The following is a 20,258-nucleotide window of genomic DNA, read 5'->3' on the forward strand; positions in this document are numbered from 1 at the left end:
GCCTTCAATTTCTAAAATTTATGATTCAGATTATTCTAGATCTATGTTTCTTGTGTGACTTCTCACACTAGTTCTCATATTTTGAACCACTTCTGGAACACCTTGCTACTTCTGTGTTCTTTTCTTCACCAGCTTAAAATTAGCATATGTCACATTGAAATCATGTTTATTCTCAGTCTAGTTCCTTTCTTAGGAACTTTCTTAGGAACTTTCTTAGGAACTTTTACTGACTTGTAAAAAGTTGCTGACTCTTGTCCATCTGTCCTCATGGCCTCTGGGGCAGCACTTCCTGAGGCCTGGCAGCCACGTTTGTTCTCTAGCATATCTCCAGGACTCTAGTGTCTCTGTGTCCCTTTCAACCATTTCCAGTCAGCTGTAAATACTGACCACTCTACTTCTCTTCTCAAACACCTCAGTGGTTTTGATTACTATGAGCTAGAGTCACCAGAGAAGGTTCCCGAAAGGTGTGAAATTGAGCTCTTAACATTGTGTGCAGTCCTTGCTAGAAGAGTAAAAGAGAGATTTTAGTGGTGGAGAAACAACAAGAAACAAAAAATAGGAGATGTAAATGGTAATAAAGCATCTTCCTAATTTGGAAAAATAACTGTTGGATAGTGGGGAATAGATTCAGGGCAAGATTAAGGGATCTTTGAAAATTGGAAAGAGAAACATTGAGCATATGTTTCTAAATCACTTAAATCTTAGATACTTTTAGAGATAGAAAGGATTTTAGAAATCAGCGAATGCATCTGTGCATTTTATAAATGATAGTGAATTTATGACTTGCCCTTGATCATATTAGTTAATAGCAGGACCCAAGCTAGACTTCTTGTTTAGTTTGGCAAGGTAGTATGAAAGCAGCCACATAATAGTTAAACTAATGAATGTGGCTGCATTCCAATAAAACTTTACCAAAAACAAAGTGCAGGTCTGATTTGGCTTGTGGGCGGTCATTTGCCAACCCATTCTAGAGTATTACTAGTAAGTGTCCTAGTATATTTTTCTCCTTTTGTGTTGGTTTTAGAATTAAGGCATCTAAAAGAGCAAAAACATTAAAAAAAACACCCTAACTTTAATTTAGAAGCATCATCATATCAAGAAGGAAAGTGTAATTTATTTTTTATTATCAAGTATAAATTTTCATATTTAATTCAACTGTAGAAGTCATGCAATAATGTGTCTTTTCAGTTGAGGTATAAATACTACTTTTTAGGTATTAAGGAAACTTTAAAGTATAATCTATAAAAGACACAAGTCCTTCATGTGTCTTGAAAATTGTTAGATTATATCTATCAATATTTTCTATGTTAGCAATTAAAATTTGAAATACGTTTACAAATTAACTTGTTTAAAATAATAACAGTAGGGGCACTTGGGCATGCCACTCTTGGTCTCATTGTTATGAGTCTGAGCCCCTTGTTGGGTGGAGAGATTACCTAATTAAAACAGCAGTAGTACAACCCATTTTATGTTAACATAAATGTGTTATGAAAAATACGCATTAGTTTGTATTCTGAAAAATTCTTGGAGGAACGTTGTTTTACATTTTTGCAAACCTCTTTAATGTCTGACTTTATTAAACCACAGCTGAATTCTCTTTCTGTTGGTCTCTTATGATATGTTTTTGGAAGTGTATGACACACATATATAATTGGAAAAAGGGAGGTTTTAATAGCTTTTTCAGATGATTGTGGGTATTTTTGATAATATACTAAAAGTTGACAACTAGTAATTGTATCAGTGAAGTAAGTTAATTAGTGAACTTTTCATACTTTGTTGCATTTAAATACATTGGTCTGTATTACACTTTGCATGCATGCATTCATTCACTTACTGTCTGGATATGTGTGTGTGTGTGTGTGTGTGTGTGTGTGTGTGTGCGCGCGCGCGCACGCATGTTTGACTTTTTGGTTTTTTCCCTTGTTCTTTGAATGAATCTTTTACCTGTGCATGATATTATAACATCAGGCATTGGTCATTTGGAAATTATGTAAACCTTCCAAATGGTTATGTATATCCTTATGTACTATCCAAACAGTATCCCATTTTTTAAATATCACCCCTGATCTCATGAGAAAAAACATATTGAGATCAAATCGGTATATAATATTATATGTTTCAAGTGTACATTATAATTTAATATTTGTATACATTACAAAATGATCATCACCACGAGTCTAGTTTCATCCATCACTATACATTTGAGCCCCTTCACCTATTTTACCCACCACCCAACCCTCTTCCTCTCTGGTAACTGCCAGTTTGTTCTTTGTATCTATGAGTTTTTGTTTTGTTTTGTTTTGTTTTGTTTTGTTTTTACATTTCACATGTAAGTAAAATCATATGGTATTTATCTTTCCCCACCTGACTTATTTCACTTAGCATAATACCCTCAGGGTCCATACATGTTGCAAATGGCAAAATTTTTCTTCTCTTTTATACCTGAGTAGTAATCCTGTGTGTGTGTGTGTGTGTGTGTGTGTGTGTGTGTGTGTGTGTGTGTGTATACACATACATACCACATTTTTTTTTAAAAAATGAAGTATAGTTGACATACAGTGTTATTAGTTTCAGATGTACAACATAATGATTCAACAGTTCTATACATTATTCAGTGCTCACCATGTTAAGTATAGTTACCATGTGTCACATAAATCATTACAATCTTAATGACTGTATTCTGTATGTGGTACTTTTCATTTGTGACTTATTTATTTTATAACTGGAAGTTTTAAATACCTTTTCACCTATTTTCAGTCATTTTTTCCCCCACCAACCTGGCAACCACCAGTTCTCTGTATTTGAGTCTGCTTCTGTTTTATTGGTTTGTTTTATTTTTTCGATTCCACATGTGCAATCATATGGTATTTGTCTTCTCTGTCTGGCTTATTTCACTTAGCATATTACCCTCTATGTCCTTTCTTGTTGTCATAAATGGCAAGATCTCATTCTTTTTAATGGCTGAGTAATACTCCATTGTATATATATACACCATATCTTCTTTATCCATTTATCCATCAGTGGACATTTAGGTTGTTTCCACATCTGGGCTATTGTAAATAAGGCTGCAATGAGCATAATTCTTTTCGGATTAGCGTTTTCCTGTTCTTCACATAAATACTCAGAATTGATGGATCATATGGTACTTCTACTTTTAATTTTTTGTGGAATCTCTGTACTGTTTTCCACAGTGTTGCACCAATTGACATTTTCACCGACAGTATACAGAGGTTCCCCTTTTTCTGTATGCTTGCCAACACTTGTTATTTTTTGTCTTTTGGACACTAGCCATTCTAACAGATGTGAGGTGATATTTCATTGTGGTTTCAGTTTGCATTTCCCTTACGGTTAGTGAAGTTGATCAACTTTTTATGTGTCTGTTAGCCATCTATATGTCTTTTTGCAAAAATATTTATTCATATCCTCTGCTCATTTTTTAATTGGGTTGTTTGCTTTTTTGGTGTTGAATGGTATGTATTCTTTATACATTTTGAATATTAATCCCTTATCAGATACATCATTTGCAAATATCTCATTCGCAAGTTGTGTTTTCATTTTATTGATGGCTTCCTCCACTGTGCAGAAACTTTTTAGTTGGAGGTAGTCTTATTTAATTTTGCTTTTGTTTCCTTTGCCTTTGGAAACAGATCCACAAATACATTGCTAAGACTGATGTCATGGAACTTACCACCTGTGTTTTCTTCTAGAAATTTTAAGGTTTCAGGTCTTACATTCGGGTCTTTAATCCATTTTGAGTTGCTTTTTTGTGTATGGTGTGAGATAGTACTAGTTATGCATTCTTATGCATTCGTATGCATGTGGCTGTTCAGTTTTCCCAGCGTCATTAATTGAAGAAACTGTCCTTTCCCCATTGTATATTTTTGGCTCATTTGTTGTAAATTAATTTATATTCTGGACAAATATCTTTTAAGTATTGGTGGCAGATTCAGGTTTTCCAAAATTTTGATCTTTGCTTGGGAGGTCAACTTTTATCGTTGGCAACAAATACTTTCAGTTTATATGCATATATATGTACATACACATGTATACATATATATATACACAAACACAATAGGTTCATTCAGTTATTATTTTCAGAAAATACCTGCTGTATGCCCAAGTCTGAATAAGAATAGTTTATCTGTCATTCTTTCTTTTTTAAAAAAAATTTTAGGGGCGCCTGGGTGGCGCAGTCGGTTAAGCGTCCGACTTCAGCCAGGTCACTATCTCGCAGTCCATGAGTTCGAGCCCCGCGTCAGGCTCTGGGCTGATGGCTCCGAGCCTGGAGCCTGTTTCCGATTCTGTGTCTCCCTCTCTCTCTGCCCCTCCCCCGTTCATGCTCTGTCTCTCTCTGTCCCAAAAATAAATAAACGTTGAAAAAAAAATTAAAAAAAATTAAAAAAATTTTAATGTTCATTTTTGAGAGACAGCAAGAGACAGAGCATGAATGGGGGAGGAGCAGAGAGAGAGGGACACAAAGAATCTGAAGCAGGCTCCAGGCTCTGAGCTGTCAGCACAGAGCCCAACATGGGGCTCGAATCCACGAACCAAGAGATCATGACCAGGGCTGAAGTTGGTGCTCAACCAACTGAGCCACCCAGGTGCCCGTCAGTTATTCTTTTAAGAAAAAGCACATGAAAAAAGCAGCAAACTTAGCTTGCACCTCTAACACATGTACAAGTGCTTTACTTCAACACAGCCATCATATTTTGGTATGCAGTAAAAATGCTTTATGCATGTTTAAGGGTCAGTATTTAATACTACTAGTAACTTTTACTGAATTATCAAGAGCAAGTGAAGCTGCCTCTTTTTTTTAACTGCAGGTAGTGTGGTTTGGTCCAATTTCATTAATTTGACATAAGGCACCAAGTCTTACCAACTGTTGCATTTGCACAGTTAGTACAAATTGTCAACACAGTGGAAAAGGCAAATGAAGTAGTGTTGTTATGAAAATAATTTTGACTTCATGAATTCTGAAAGATTCTGGGATTCTCAGAAGTTTTTGTGCCACACTTTGAGAAGTACATTTGTAACCCTTTAGAAGACAATATTTAATGTTCCCTTTTCTTTTGACAATATAAAATTATAAACATTCCTTTATCACCTATTTTATTTACTTTGGTATCCTCCAGGAACATTACTATGAAACCATTCTTCATTTTTCTAACACCAGGTTTTTGTTACAGGGTTTTTAAGTGATAACATGACCTTATTAACAATTACTCTTGGATGAACCCTCTTCAGAAATTAATGGTAGTTAAAAAAGCAAGAGCCTGAAAATAAAATGTTTAGAAAAACATGTACTAGAAACCTACTACCCAATGAAGTAGTTACAATAAACTAAGTTTTGATATGTCTTTTCATTTTGTAATAGTGATTGAGAGTTAGCCACATATGTGCCCAAATCTAATTAAAAATGTAATTATTCTGTTATCCTGAGCAAGTCATTTGACCTATCTATGCCTGAATTCACTTAACAGCTGACATTGCTATAATTCTGGGAAGTATGTCTAAGAACTGAATCAGACTTCTGTTGAAAGAAACAGAATCCTTTAACTTAAAGTCCACTAACAGAACAGTATTTTATTTGTGGATTGGATCTAAAGTGCCATGTTAGTTCAGTATCCACTCCCCCTGCCCTCTGAGGACATGTAATCATTGTATTTTCAGAAACGAGTGGTATATGAATGCTAAACAACTGTATCTATTAAAAAATATTAAAATGTTCCAGTTCAGATTATAGATGTCGGTAAGATTTCAGTCAAAATAAAGAGTTGAGTGAATTGTCATTTCGTATACGTTGCAAATGTAGCTGTTGCTTAGTAGCACCAATTTATGATTTATGGCCAGACACATTCACATTTTTTTCACTTTGCTACTCCCAGTTGGCTTTCTTATAGTGCCATCATTCCATCTGGAATGACAAGCAAATGAACCATTGGATACCTACAGAGCAAGAACCACCATTGAACCATGGACATTGAGTCTAGAACCTGGCTCAACTGCTTAGTGTATAACATGGAAGAGTTTTAAGTATTTTTCTACCAATCCAGAAAGATGTGTGTGATCATTTTTAGATATTTTAAAAACTAAATTCTGTTATCAAATGTGAATTCTGCAAGTAAATCAAGCAAATCTTAACCAATTGACTAAACTGAGTAAGGAAGATTGACACATTTCCTCAGTATGTTAAGAATTCTTCTATTTATAATAAAAACATTATATGCTTTATAATGCAAGAAAAGCAGCAGAGAAACTGACATCTAGAATAGTACAATCTTTGTAATTCAAAGAAATTTAAACGCAGGACACTAATTTGGAGATATTTTGAGTAGAAGTGGTACCCATATTTGATTAAAATTTGCTGTCTAAATAAGAAAGAACTTCCTATGCCCTCTTTTCATTTTGTGAATTTTTTTAAAAAGTAGTATAATTACAGTTTTATGGTTGTGAATATCTCTTTGAGTATATTAATAATAGTTAATTTTTTCCTCTGTATAGTATTTCATTAATTTACTCTTTTTGACTCTTTCATGTCCAGTAATTCTTGGACACTCTTACATATTTATTTATGGGTTAGTTTCTCGAATCTCCTAAATCATTATTACTTGGTTATGTTATTTCCAGCTCTCAGAATTTATCACTTCTTTTCCATTTACCTTCACACTGATATATTTATTCTTTTTTTTTTTTTTACAAGTTTTATACTGTCATTTTAGTATGGCTTTGAAAAGGAACAGGTGTCATTGTGTTTGTTCTATTTCCATTTTTTAATATTTGCTTATTTAAATGAAAACATTTATACTGTTGTTATTTTAAACTAGAAGTTGAGTTCAGCAAGTAAGCGCTAAAGTCAACACAATAGTTTAAAAAATTGTTTTAGCATTTATGTTCATATTGTACAGATACCATAAAATAATCATGTTTTCAGTAATGTTGCTTATGAATTATCACGTGTTATTTTTGTTAAAAGTTTATAGGATTTTAAATTTATGAATTATTAAAAAAACCACATCTATTTAATGAATTAAGTAGTTCTCATTACATAAGTTAAAAGGAAGTAGACTTCTTAATGCTCTACAACTTAAGCAGTAATTCACAAATGGGGAAGATTTAGAGGAGCACAGAATTAGTTTGGTTTTGAATAGTCTTAGTTTTGCATATGTGTACTTTTCTTCAGACATACTAATCAAGAGGCACCTTCTAGGGAAATGAGTTTCAAGAATGTGAGCCTTGAGATTTTACAAACTCCCCAAAATACTTTAACAAGTGGCCTTGAGGTGAATAATGGAATGTTTGCAGATTTTGAAATCAGATATTCCTCGCATTAAATACTAGCTCCATTACTTGTTAACTGTGTCTACTTAAGAAGGACAAAATGGAAATAATGCCCTTTGTTTTAGAATTGTTGTAAGGGTTAAATGAGATGAAATATGCACAGTACCTAGAGCAATGCCAGGAATTTAGATATTACTTTCTTTCACTTGTAATGTTATGCCCAGAATTCGTGATCCCCAAAGACCACTAGGGAGCCGAGTCCGATGCAAAAGCAAAGAGCCTTTATTCGAGCTAGCTCGAGCTCAATCCCCTACCTGCACCGACCCAGCGGTGAGATACCAGGGAAAGAAAGCGAGTTTCAAAAGGACAAAGGTTTTATTGGGGCCTAGGGGCAGTTGGTGAGGTAATGGCTGTGGCCTCAGCCGGTTGGCTGGGGAAGGGTCCTGGGGAAGGGTCCGAGTCCAGTTAGGCAGGTGAGGGGGGGTTACTCAAGGGGAGGAGGTGTGGTCAAGGTGAAGGACACAGAACAAGATGGAGTCGGCTGGCGTAGGCCCGCCCTTTCAGTAAGACTGCTTTCTAGTTTTTCTTTCTTTAGGATGACAGATGTTAATTTTCCCATCATTTTCCTGTGATTTATTCATGTTACTATAATCAACCTTCAGTGTGAAGATTCCATTGTGGTGCTATATTTTGTTCAACTGAATTAACAATAAAATTAGAAGATGACTTTTTACAAAGATGATATTGTTTTTATACTAATGTTAATGTAATGAAAATGGTTTTGCATCATTTAATCATAAAAATTTTAACTATGCCTTGAACTTTTAAAAAAGAGTTTTTAATCATTTTAAGACAGTTAATCCTGTTAGGCACAAATGGTATCTGTTAGTTTCTCAAAATTTATTATAATTTGGATAGATCACGAGAATAGTTTGGGAAAATGAACACAGTTATAATAGCTTAGGTGCTAGGTGTTATTTCAAATGCCTCATTCATTCATTCATTCATTGGTAACTGTAATAAGTACTGTGCTAGGTGCTAGAGCTGTAATGGTGAAGAAATGTATCAGTTATTTATTGCTGCATAATGAACTTCCCCAGGATGTAGTGACAGAAACACTGTATCATCTCTGTGAGTCAGGAATTTGAGTGCAGCATTGCCAGGCTGTCTGGTTAGGGGTCTCTCTGAGGTTGCTTGCCAAAACTGTAAACCGAATTTATGTTGTAGTTAGTTTACATTGACCATGTTAACCAAAATTGATCAAAGCCTGGGTTTATAAACTTTGTAATCTTCAAAGTAAAGAGGAAGGAGCTGGATGTATTGTTTTGTTGCTCTTTTCTTGCTTAAGTCCTGATGATGTCTTTGGTCTAAATGAACCTGGCTTTTCTGCCCAAACCTGCATTCTTGGTGAGAATGGTTATAGGTCAAATGTTGTAATCCTTATCTTACTAGATAGAAGCGTTTGTATGTTGACCTTGGTAATGCACTGTAATTCTCTTCATTGTATAGCTAACACTTACCTGATGCTGACCAATGCCAGACACTATTCTGAACTCTTTTATGTATATTAGCACATTTAATTCTCAAAACAAGCCTGTGGCAAAAAAACAAAACAAAACAAAACAAAAAAAACTACCCTTCCCCTTTTTACAGATTGTCCTTCTCTTTTGGTATCAAGTGTGATAGCTGGTTGTAGAACTTAGCTAAAATCTCCAAGGTCTGACCAGCACAAGTGGTTTGTACCCAGTGGGGGTTCAGAGAGCAGTCCTCTTTCAAGAAGCAAATATGTCAGTCACACAGCCTTAGCAGCAGCCCCCTCCTGGGGGAAAACCAAGTTTTGCCTGGGTTGTCACAGTGCCTAATACAAAGGTACCTAAAAAAGCTACCTGGAAGTTGTCCTAGACATCTTTCTCCCCCTTTTTTTATTTTTTATTTTTTATTTATTTTTTAATCTTTATTTATTTTTGAGAGACAGCATGTGAGCAGCTGAGGAGCAGAGAGAGAGGGAGACACAGAATCTGAAGCAGGCTCCAGGCTCTGAGCTGTCAGCGCAGAGCCTGACGCAGGGCTTGAACTCACAGACCGCGAGATCGTGACCTGAGCTGAAGTTGGACACTCAACTGACTGAGCCACCCAGGCACCCACACGTCTTTCTACCCTTAATTCCTCACGTCCGGTCTTAAGTACTGTTATACCAACACATTGTTTCCCTTCATTAGTCCCCTCTTCTCTGTGCCCACTGGCTAGGTTCAAGGTGTTAATCTCCAGTCTGACCTGTTTTCATTCATAGCCCTGCATTGTTCTTCATATCTCTTCATTATTTTGTCGTAGTTCTTTGCAAGTTGTAGGCTTTACTAGTTTTTTTTTAAATAACAGATTTATTGAGATATAATCCACATTACTATGCAATTCACTCATTTTTAAAGTATACAATTCAGTTAGAATATTTAGAATTGTACAACTATTGGGGCCCCTGGGTGGCTCAGTCGGTTAAGCGTCCGACTTCGGCTCAGGTCATGATCTCACGGTTTGTGAGTTCGAGCCCCGTGTCAGGCTCTGTGCTGACAGCTCGGAGCCTGGAGCCTGTTCACGATTCTGTGTCTCCTCTCTCTGCCCCTCCCCAACTTGTGCTCTGTCTATGTCTCTCAAAAAATAAATGTAAAAAAATTAAAAAATTTTAAAAAAAGAATTGTACAGCTAACATCCCCAAGAGAAGTTCTGTACTCATGAGCAGTCACTCATTTCCCCATACCTCCAGACCTAGGCAGCTGCTAATCTACTTTTCAACTCAAGAGTCTTGTCTGTTCTGGACATTTCATATAAATGGAATCCTAAAATGTGTTTTTTATGACTGAAGTCTTTTGCTTGACATAAAGTTCTCAGTGTTCATAGAGGTTACATGTTAGCCCTGTGTTCAGCCCAGGGACTTTTACCACAAAATGTCCTTCTTGAGTTGTTCCTCATAAAGCACAGCCTTGCATATGTGTATGGTGTTCAGGACCACCAGGGATTATTGTGGTTTTAGTTGTATTCTCTTTGCCCCTCCACCCTCCATATCCTGCTAAGATTCTGACTATCTTCTGTCAGTGTCAGCCCAGCGGTTGGCCTTCACCAATTCCTGGCTGTGATTAGTTTCCTAGGGCTACCATAACAAATTACCACAAACTGGATGGCTTAAGACAACCAAAGTATATTGTCTCACAGTTCTTAAGTCCACAAGTCCAAACTGAGGGTATCAGCCAGGCCATGCTCCCTCTGAAACCTGCAGGGGAAAATCCTCCTTGCCTTTGCTAGCTTCTTGTGGTTGCCAATAAACGTTGGTATTCCATGGGTTATAAACGCATCACTCCGAGCTCTGTCTTTGTCTTCACATGGCCATCTTCTCTCATGTGTCTGTGTCTTGACCTGCTCTTCTCCTCTGTGTGTGTGTCCAAATTCTCTAAGGACACCAGTCGTATTGGATTGGGTTCCACTCTGATGACCTTATCATCAACTTGATTACCTCTGCAAAGGCCATGTTTCCAAATGGGGTGACATTCACAGATGGGAGTTGGTTAGGACAAAAGCTTAACACAAGGTGAGCGCTCTTTCGTTTTCAGTAATGTTCTGGGACATAAATTTCTCCACATTCTGATCCAAAGAAAGTCAGGCTTCTTGGGCCATGTAGGGTGCTGCCAGTCTTTGAGGCTTGTTTAGACCCTCTTCTAGGCTTAACTTTTTTTGTACTGTGGATCAGGAGTTGGAGGGTGATGAGGAGTTTACTCTTTATCAGCTGTCCACCTGTATCTTCCCTGTGGAGCAGAAGGGGTGTGTGTGTGTGTGTGTGTGTGTGTGTGTGTGTGTGTGTAAGAGGCTGGAAAGTGATCCTACCATTTAACATCAATTATCCATGGTCCAGATCTAGTAATAGGAGTTGGTAGTAACAAACAGGTGCTGCCTTGTAGCTCCCACCTTCTTCTTGTAGATCTTCTGCAGCCTAGTGCTGTGGGAGATGATACTTGCTCATGTCTACCAGCTGCCACATCCTCTAGGGATAGCTCTTCTACTCCAGGTATCTGTGGGAGATGTGAACTGCTACTCTGTTGATGAACCTACTAGAACAGCTCTTCTATAACACAGAGTTGCTGGGGGCACATGCAAGTTCTAGATGGAATGCTGTGGCATTCCACTATTATTACCAAGTGTCTGTAGATTTTATTTAGTAATACTTTGCAGTTTGTTGCAAGCTGTTTGATCAATCTCCAGAGACTGTGAATGTCTCTGCTGATTTTTGCAAGTTTAATAAATGTTGGGGTGGGCTGGGGGAGTTCTCTGAGCTCCTCATATGGCCATTCTAGAAAGTCTAACCCCTTGAATAATTTTTAAAGCACTGTCTTTGAGGTAGGGTAGTGATACAGACAGAAGATTGGAACAGCATATAGCTCTTCAGGGAATACAGGCCATAGAAAAATGATTTCCATTAGTGCTGATGTTATTTTTCAACATATTCAAGCATTGAAAAGTTTTAAAACCCTTTGTTAAAATGATTAAAATCATTCCTCATTTGATTTAATAGCCCTTTTTTTGCACCTACACACAAAACACTGAAGAAAACATTAAAGATAAATGATTAGAGAAGAATGTTAATAAAATTTCATTTCAATAACTAAAATTATTCCTGGAATATTTAATGAGCTAATTATGTAAGCTAAGTCTTCATTTTGTTGGAAGCTGAAATTTTTCATAATGAACTTATTATAGCACATCTCTTTCATGGGTATTTATTTGATGTAAATGTCACCATCTGGGCTGTAATTTTTTTTTTTAATTTTACTCAGTTAGTTGAAAGGGCCAGCAAGATATCTTGAAAGCTTTTTAAAACTCTAAATGTATTTGTGTGGGGTTAGCATTCTTACAGTGATTAGTTTTAACTTAAGCTGAGTTCTCCGGTTAGAGACTGGTAAAACTTGAAGCTGGTATAGCTTGTGTTATTTCTCCTGGACCAAAGTGCTGCTTTTTAGACTGGGAAATCACTTAGAAACTAATCACAAGGTATTCTTTTTAGTGTTTTCTGTGAAGCTTTGTAGGCTTTGTATCTTATTTTGTAGGACTGTAACTACGTCTCTGTATATATTCTCTAATGCTTTTTTATTAGAATTTTAAGGGATGTTTCGAACCTTAGATTTTAGTTAGTCCTACCCTACCAATTTTAGTGAAGTAACTGAAGTCCTCAGAGATTATGTAACTTTCTAAGCATCAGAATTTGATATTACACAAATATAACTGTAAAGGCAAGAACAAAATTGTAACACTTCCTGGACGCCTGGGTGGCTCAGTTGGTTAAGCATCCAACATTGGCTCAGGTCATGATCTTGCGGTTTGTGAGTATGAGCCCCTCGTCAGCCTCTGTACTGACAGCTCAGAGCCTGGAGCCTGCTTCAGATTCTGTGTCTCCCTCTCTCTCTGCCCCTCCCTGTTTGTACTCTGTCTCTCTCTGTCTCAAAAAGAAATAAACATTAAAAAAAATTATAACACTTCAAAAAATCTATGAAGCAATGTATAGTCATCTTCTTCCAGAAAGCTTTAGAAATAGCATATATTTCCCCCTGTAATCTAATATAATAATTATTTTGTTTAGCATTAATTTGGCATTTATATCAAATAACTTGATTTTAGGCTTAACTAAGCCACAGACCCCTAAATTTTTTTAGCAGAAAGCATTTTTTCTCCTTTATCAGTATTTATGTTTTAATAAAGCTAAAATATAGTCAGTATTAATGTAAATATATAAAATCTGTATACCTCACTTTAGAAATTTTTTGAAACCATGAATCAGAAATTAATGAACATCAATATTAATTAGGTCTTAAGAAATTATGATATACGGCTTTATTGCTATATAGTAAAAGAAACTTTCTATATATTATATTTGATTCTCATAGCCCCCTTATGAAGGTAGGTTAGACAACTTTTATTATTTCTGTTTTATAGGTGGAGAAACTGAGGTTTGGAGTTTAACTGGCCTAAATTTTATGACCTTAATAATTTACCTCTATAGTTACCTTTTTTTTTTTTTTTTGCATGTCACTGGTCAGTCATGGTAGTATTTATTATCTTGTTTCTTCCAGGGAATGCAGAACTCTTGATGATCTTTATTCTTGAAAATTTAAGAGGAATAATCTGTCATTTGGCATGATCCCAAAGGTAGCACAAATGGAAGGAATGTAAGTTAAATTCTGAATGCCAGCATTCCTTTCTTCCCACTTTTAGCATACTCCTATCTTTCTCTCAGTTTTAGTTCAAATGACACCTCTATGAAGCCTGCTTTTTTTTAAAGGAGACAAAAATCCTTTATTCCTATATACTTTATAGCACTTTCGTACTGCCTCATTTGGTACAAGTAGTATTTGTTGATACCATGATTGAGGTTTTTTTAAATGTTTGTTTACTTTTGAGAGAGAGAGAGAGAAAGAGAGAGAGAGAGAGAGACACCATGCTTGTGCATGTGCCAGCAGGGTAGGCAGAGAGAGGGAGAGAGCGTATCCCAAGCATTCTCAAACTCACAAGGCTCGAACTCATGAACTGTAAGATCATGACCTGAGCCCAAATCAGGAGTTGGATGCTTAACTGAGCCACCCAGGCTCAAGTGCTCCTGAGCTTCTTGAAGGCAAAAATTGTGATGTGCCTTTTCACTTCTCCAGGGCCTTGAATGAACTATAGTGGAGCTTAGTAAATATTTTAAAAAATAAATGGATGAATGAATACTGCAGGCTTGATATGTGTCTGTAAGCTGTATAAACCAAGCATTGTGTGCCCTCTGATCCTGGAGTAACTGTGAGTGTTGAATGCTTAACTACTTACTACATGATGTTTTGTTGGTTTTTGCTGCATAAATATTCTGGAGTCTTCAGTTGGTGCCTGGGCCATTTTATTTCTGCTCCACTTCACCACTTATGTTATTTGGGATCTGGATAGAATAGTTTTGTTGTAATGTTGCATTAGTTGAATCAGTGATTTTATTAAATCAAAAAGTATGGTTCAGTACATTTGATATTTTACAAAAATGAAATTTTGTTGATTGAGGTCTGTCATAATTTGTCTCTGTTTAAAAATAATCTTTGGGGCACTTGCCTGGCTCATTTGGTAGAGCATGCGACTCTTGATCTCAGGGTTGTGAGTTCAGACCTCATGTTGGGCATGGAGCCTACTTAAATAATAATAAATAAAAATAAAAATCTTAGCTTAACTCTTGACTATCCTATAAGTGAATTTTAAAAAGATGAAACTTCCTTCTAAATTAGGAAGTGAGTTTAAAGGTGGATATATCTAGAAGATCTGGTGAGGGTCTGATTAACAAGTTCCTCTGTTTTCAGGGCTTTTCTCCTTTCCTTCTAGTAACCACCTTCTGACAGTTTGGCGCTTTATTAGCTGTAATACCTGAGAGTGGAATAGGAAATGAAGTTCACATGCTTCACTTTTGTTACTTGTTATGAGATTCCTTAAAGTTTAGGTGTGAAGAAGAATGAAAATAGTTATCCCTATTATTTCTGCCTCCCAATTATCACGGATAATGATGACTTATCTACAGTTGACTAAAATTGCATGAAAGAAAAATAGTTAAGAAATGTTTCTTAAGATTTTTTCACACCTTTCTTTCGGGAAAAGTATTAAAAATAAAAAAAGACCTAAATGGATTCAAATTATCTTTTTTTATCTATGGTATTTTGTTTTGTTACATTTCACGTTCTATAATGAATAGTGGAATTGGGCTCAGTTGTGAATTACAGGAAATGGCACATATGATAAAGATTGTGGTTTTATGTCTATTCAACAAACCAAGGTGGAATTGAAATGAAACTGTAAATATTTTAGCAATACCAATTGCTTCTGTCATCAACCAGTACTAGTCCTAATGAAAACTAGATCTGCTGATGCAAAGTTAATGGGAAACAGGACAGAATAGGTCCTTATTTACTATTAGGCAAGCTTTAGTTTTTAGTCAGCTAGGCACATAATCATTTTGTTCATGGAGAATACAAATAGTAGAATACTTTTACTCTTTAAGAGTAGAATCAGCCACACAGTAGTGCTATCCTTTTTTTTGTTTGTTTTCTTTGGGACAAGGATTTAGATTTAATAATAAAATGTGTATTGTATATAGCAAATATGCATGGAATAATAATATATTGAAAAGCAAATGAAAATAGTCAGTGTATATGCTCTTCCCACAATTTACATACCAATCTGGGCTGGAGGTAGAAGTTAAATCCTCTAGATTATTCAGCTACTAGGAGTATACCATATTTTCAGAAGGTTTTTCTTGAATAATGGTACTTACTAAGATTTTACTGTTAGAATTTGAACATATTTAGGTCCTTTCAGATTATATAGAGAACATTAAATTATGTTTAACAAGATAGCCCAGGTAGTTTCCATTCTTTTCCTTTTCTTGCATGTTTAAGTCCAGAACAATAGACTTACAAATTTAGCCATTATCCGAAGGAGTTTGAATGTTAGTTACTTGTACCTCCCAAAGCAGCTGTGAAAGACCTCTTGAGTTTGTTTGTTCATTTTTCAGCATGTAAGACTTGAATGCTTAGTTTGTGCAAGGTAATGTGCTGCTGTGATAAATATGATAATGAATTTCCAACTCCCCCTGTATCATTGAGCTTCGAGTCCAGTAGAGGAGAGAGAATGGTGAGAATAACTAGGGAGCCTGTATGTTTTGTTTTATGCCTCTCAACATGGCATAATTACTAATAGTATCCCCTTTCACATTCACATGTCCTGGTTTGGGTGACAAGTTACGTGGTCATGCTGTGAACAACTATATAAATATCAGCATTTAATTTAAGCATTTAGCCGAATTTAAGCATTAGGCTACTTCATGTAAAGCATTATGGAAATTTAGAAGAGGGAAATATTGATTTAAGGCAGGGTGGGAAAAGAAGAAATGCCTTAAATTTGACACCTTTTCTTAATTCACAGTTAGGTGGCAAGGGACTGCCAGTTGGTTCTTGGAAATTCCCTAATGTAAAAGTAAGAATTTCCTCTTTCATTTTTACTTTTTATAGCTATGTGTTTGTAAATTGCAATCTAAAAAAAGAGAAAAGCACCAATTTCAGTGCTTTTTCTGTTTTTGTTTTCTTTTTTGAGAGTATCCCTTTGAGCAGCTGCTGAGATTTTTATATTTTTAAGTTGTTTTAGGTTAAAAGAGGAACATTGAAGAAGTGTTTTTCCCTTGATGTTTCTAAATGACTTAATCTTACTAAGAATATTGATTATTAAGTGAGAAAAAGGTTATAATTAATGTCAGGTATCTTCTAAAAAACAGTTGGAGGCTGTATATAGTTTTGGGCATGAGAAATTTTCCAGAATCCTCAAAATGACAGATAAAGTTTAATCTGCAATACAAAATCTAATCTACCGTTACTGCTTTTCTCCCACTATTGTCCACTCCATTTCACTGAGAAACTCTTTAAGCAGCCTTATAACTGAGGGAAATGCTTGTAAAAGCCAGTACAGATAAGATTGCTTATTGTACTTATAGCCAGGTTTATTTGTGGTTGTGATTAATATTGGAGACTGTCAGGAAGTTATTTTGGAATTGCTTTTTCTGTTCTTTTAGACAGTGATGGTATATGACTTCATTCTCCTTTTTTCCTCTTGTCAGGACCAGTATGAGTGCCTGGTGAAACACTTATTATCTCTTCTTGGCCACACATACCAGAAAAACAATCACTAGAGAATACTTGAGCAAGCAACAGTTTATAGAATTGTTTGGTGGGCATCAGGAAGATGGTAGGTCAAGGGACCATGCTGCTGGTTGGAGTCTGTCTCGCTGAAGTCTTGAAAAACCAGTGAAGACCTAAAATAATAGGATGTATTCTGATTAAATAAGCCAAAAACTCTAACTTTGTTTCATCAACTCTGGGAAGACTGTACAAAATCTTATAGACCAGTGACACCTTATACAGTTCTGAAAAAAAGCATTGTAAGGTTCAGATAAAACTTTTGTGTGCAAATTTTAGGAGTTGGTGTGGTCTAGGAGCTTGTGAAGATGAAGTGTTTCACGTTCTGATTTCATGAAATGTTCCATATTTCTTTTAATCTTAGTGTAGGATGATGGGATATGCACACTTCTTATTTAACAGTGATTACTGTATGTAATAACTAACTCATCTCCTTACCATAAACATGGGACAGTGGTTACAATAAAGATATTGAGTAGATCAGTTGTAGTTTTTTTTTTAAGGAAAAGATCTAATGTGAAAAGGAATGCAGCATTTCAGAATAATTTGGTTCAATAAAAAAGAGAAGAAAAATAAAGCATTTCAGTAATCTTGACAGGGAAATTTACTAATTGGTGAAACAAAAGATAAGATTCATTGATTTCTAAAAGTATCTTTTACTTCTGTGTCTTTGAGTCTGTGACATAGACTCCGCTGTCATTTAGCTAACATGTCTCGGTCTCAGTAGTCTTTTACACATGTGCTCTTTAAATTGAATAAAACATCCCTACTTAAGCTGTTGTCCTTTTATCCCAGCATCTTATTTGCTGTAGCAGATGTTGGTTTCTCTTGAGAAATGACAAAATAATTATCAAAATAATGTTTTGTGAACATTTTATTGTTTAATCATATGAAAATTAAGGTAGGAATTCATAGATAATAGGTATTTTATATTTTATAATAGGAAATTCTACTTAAGCTTAAAAGTCGAAATTTCAATAATATATTGAAACATCAGACCAAGTAGACAAGTATTTATGGAAAGGTATTTATGGAAAAGTGAGTATGGTCCTCAGAATGGGCATCAAGAGATGTGCCTTGAATGAATGGTGGATCCATTTTACCTGTTGCCTTGGGGGATGAAATTGCACATTTTCTTGCTGTAGTTTGTCTTGTGTCTGTTGAAAACAGTTAAAAAGCAAATGCAGAGTTTGTATTTTGCCAAAGTGCGAGGCAGAATAGTAGGCAGAAAATTGGTATGTAGGCGGGCAAAAGGGTAGATTCTCTGCCAAATGGCTTTAGATGAGTTGATGCAAGGAATTTAAATATTAGGCTTTGATGAGAGATTGTTGAATTTCCTCAGTGTTGTTTCCTTTGGTGTGCAAGCTAATTAGACAACAACTAATTGGAGCCAGTGGCTCAGACAGCTTGTATCTATTGGCACGAATGCTGGAGGGTGTGGCGCAGTTGGCTTTATTGCTGACTAGGAAGACTTCCATCAAGGCTCAGCTGTGATCATGTCTGCAGATCTCTCCATCCCTCTTATAGAGACCTTTGCCTTAAATGGGCCATTAGTAACAAGGGGTGTTCCAGGAGATGTTCATAACTTTGTATGTGGTGTTGATGCAATTTATACTTATCTGTCCTAAGGTGATTTGGCAGTCTCAAAGCTCTACCATTCTAGAAAAATGGAGAGATTCCCTTATTTGGCAAGAATAAAAATTATTACAAAGCATCCTGCTTCTGCATTAAGTGGTAGCTTACAAGAGAGTAGCTGATCTTAATCTTAATCATGCATAAAAATACCCAGGTATCTTGTTAAAAATTTACATTCTGGTGGCACCCCTCCATAAATTCTAATGTAGTAGGTGTGTAATGAAACACTGTAGAAATGGCCCTTTCCCCAGCTTACCTAGAATGGAGACTGTCTCCTAAAATATTCAGAAGCCAGAAATGATTTTAATACCCAAAGTGTTTATAAACAAATTTGGTCTGTAAACATGTCATTCAGAGCTGAACTTAGTATCCACCTTTCACAGCTCTAAATACCATACTTTCAATTATATGAGCTCATTAGTTTCTGTTAGTACACTTCTAGGCTTTTAGCAGCGGGACTTTGAAGGAGCTTTTTCTTTATTGTATAGAATTAAACACTGAAAAGGAATCCTCAGATATACATTTATTCTGTGTTGCTGGTGAGGATACATTTATCCTGCAGGAGTAGATGATAACTGTCTTTCTTTAAAACTTTGACACATAATAAGTACATAAAAGATTATGTTGATACAGCCCTGTAGTCCTTATTATATATTGAATAGTGCACACATTATAAGGCATTGGGATTTGGGTGTCTCTTAATTGAGCCTTTTGGATTTGGATAAGGCAGAGTACCTTCCCTATAGATACAGGGAGAAAATCCAGATGGACCCCGTCATTGTCCAGGAGCTTTATGCATCATGATTGGACTAGATAAATGATTTAGGATTCTAAAATGCTGTATTCAGCTGTAGTATTCAGATACTATTCAACTGTATCTGTTTACTTAGTTCCTTCTAAGATCAAACCAAATTAGCATCCTAACCTCAGAAAACATATTCAAGGTTATATAGTTTTGCCCAAAGAACTAATTTATTCTTCCTCAATAAGAAAACATAAGATAAGCAAGGACTTACTGTGATTGAAAAATGTTAGAATAGCATTGTTACACAACTTATTTCTAGTTATCTTTTTTTATGATTCTGTAACACCTAGGCAGTTTATTCATGTAATTGATAGGTTGGTTGGCCACCGTGTAATCCAGTTAGTATTTACTTGTGATTTTCTTTTTTTTTTTTTTTAATTTTTTTTTCAACGTTTATTTATTTTTGGGACAGAGAAAGACAGAGCATGAACGGGGGAGGGGCAGAGAGAGAGGGAGACACAGAATCGGAAACAGGCTCCAGGCTCTGAGCCATCAGCCCAGAGCCCGACGCGGGGCTCGAACTCCCGGACCACGAGATCGTGACCTGGCTGAAGTCGGACGCTTAACCGACTGCGCCACCCAGGTGCCCCTACTTGTGATTTTCAAAGTGGAACATATTAACTTGAGGAAATTTTTGGCAAATATGTTTAGACAGTAATTTCTTTGAAGATTTTTCATATCCACTTTATCCTTCGATACTTGGGTATCATATACAAGAATTAAACATCTTAATGATTTTGTTTTGTTAAGAATTAAAAAAGAAGGGGCGCCTGGGTGGCTCAGTTAGTTAAGCATCTGACTTTGGCTCA

General features: G+C 35.9%; 1 protein-coding gene across 7 annotated transcripts in view; it reads left to right on the top strand.

The window, feature by feature from the left end:
* The window catches only part of UBE2E2 (ubiquitin conjugating enzyme E2 E2), a 371,623-nt gene that overhangs the window by 88,858 nt on the left and 262,507 nt on the right, over positions 1-20,258 (top strand). The window lies entirely within an intron of this gene.

This window comes from Acinonyx jubatus, chromosome C2, assembly GCF_027475565.1.
Source record: "Acinonyx jubatus isolate Ajub_Pintada_27869175 chromosome C2, VMU_Ajub_asm_v1.0, whole genome shotgun sequence".
NCBI lineage: Eukaryota > Metazoa > Chordata > Mammalia > Carnivora > Felidae > Acinonyx > Acinonyx jubatus.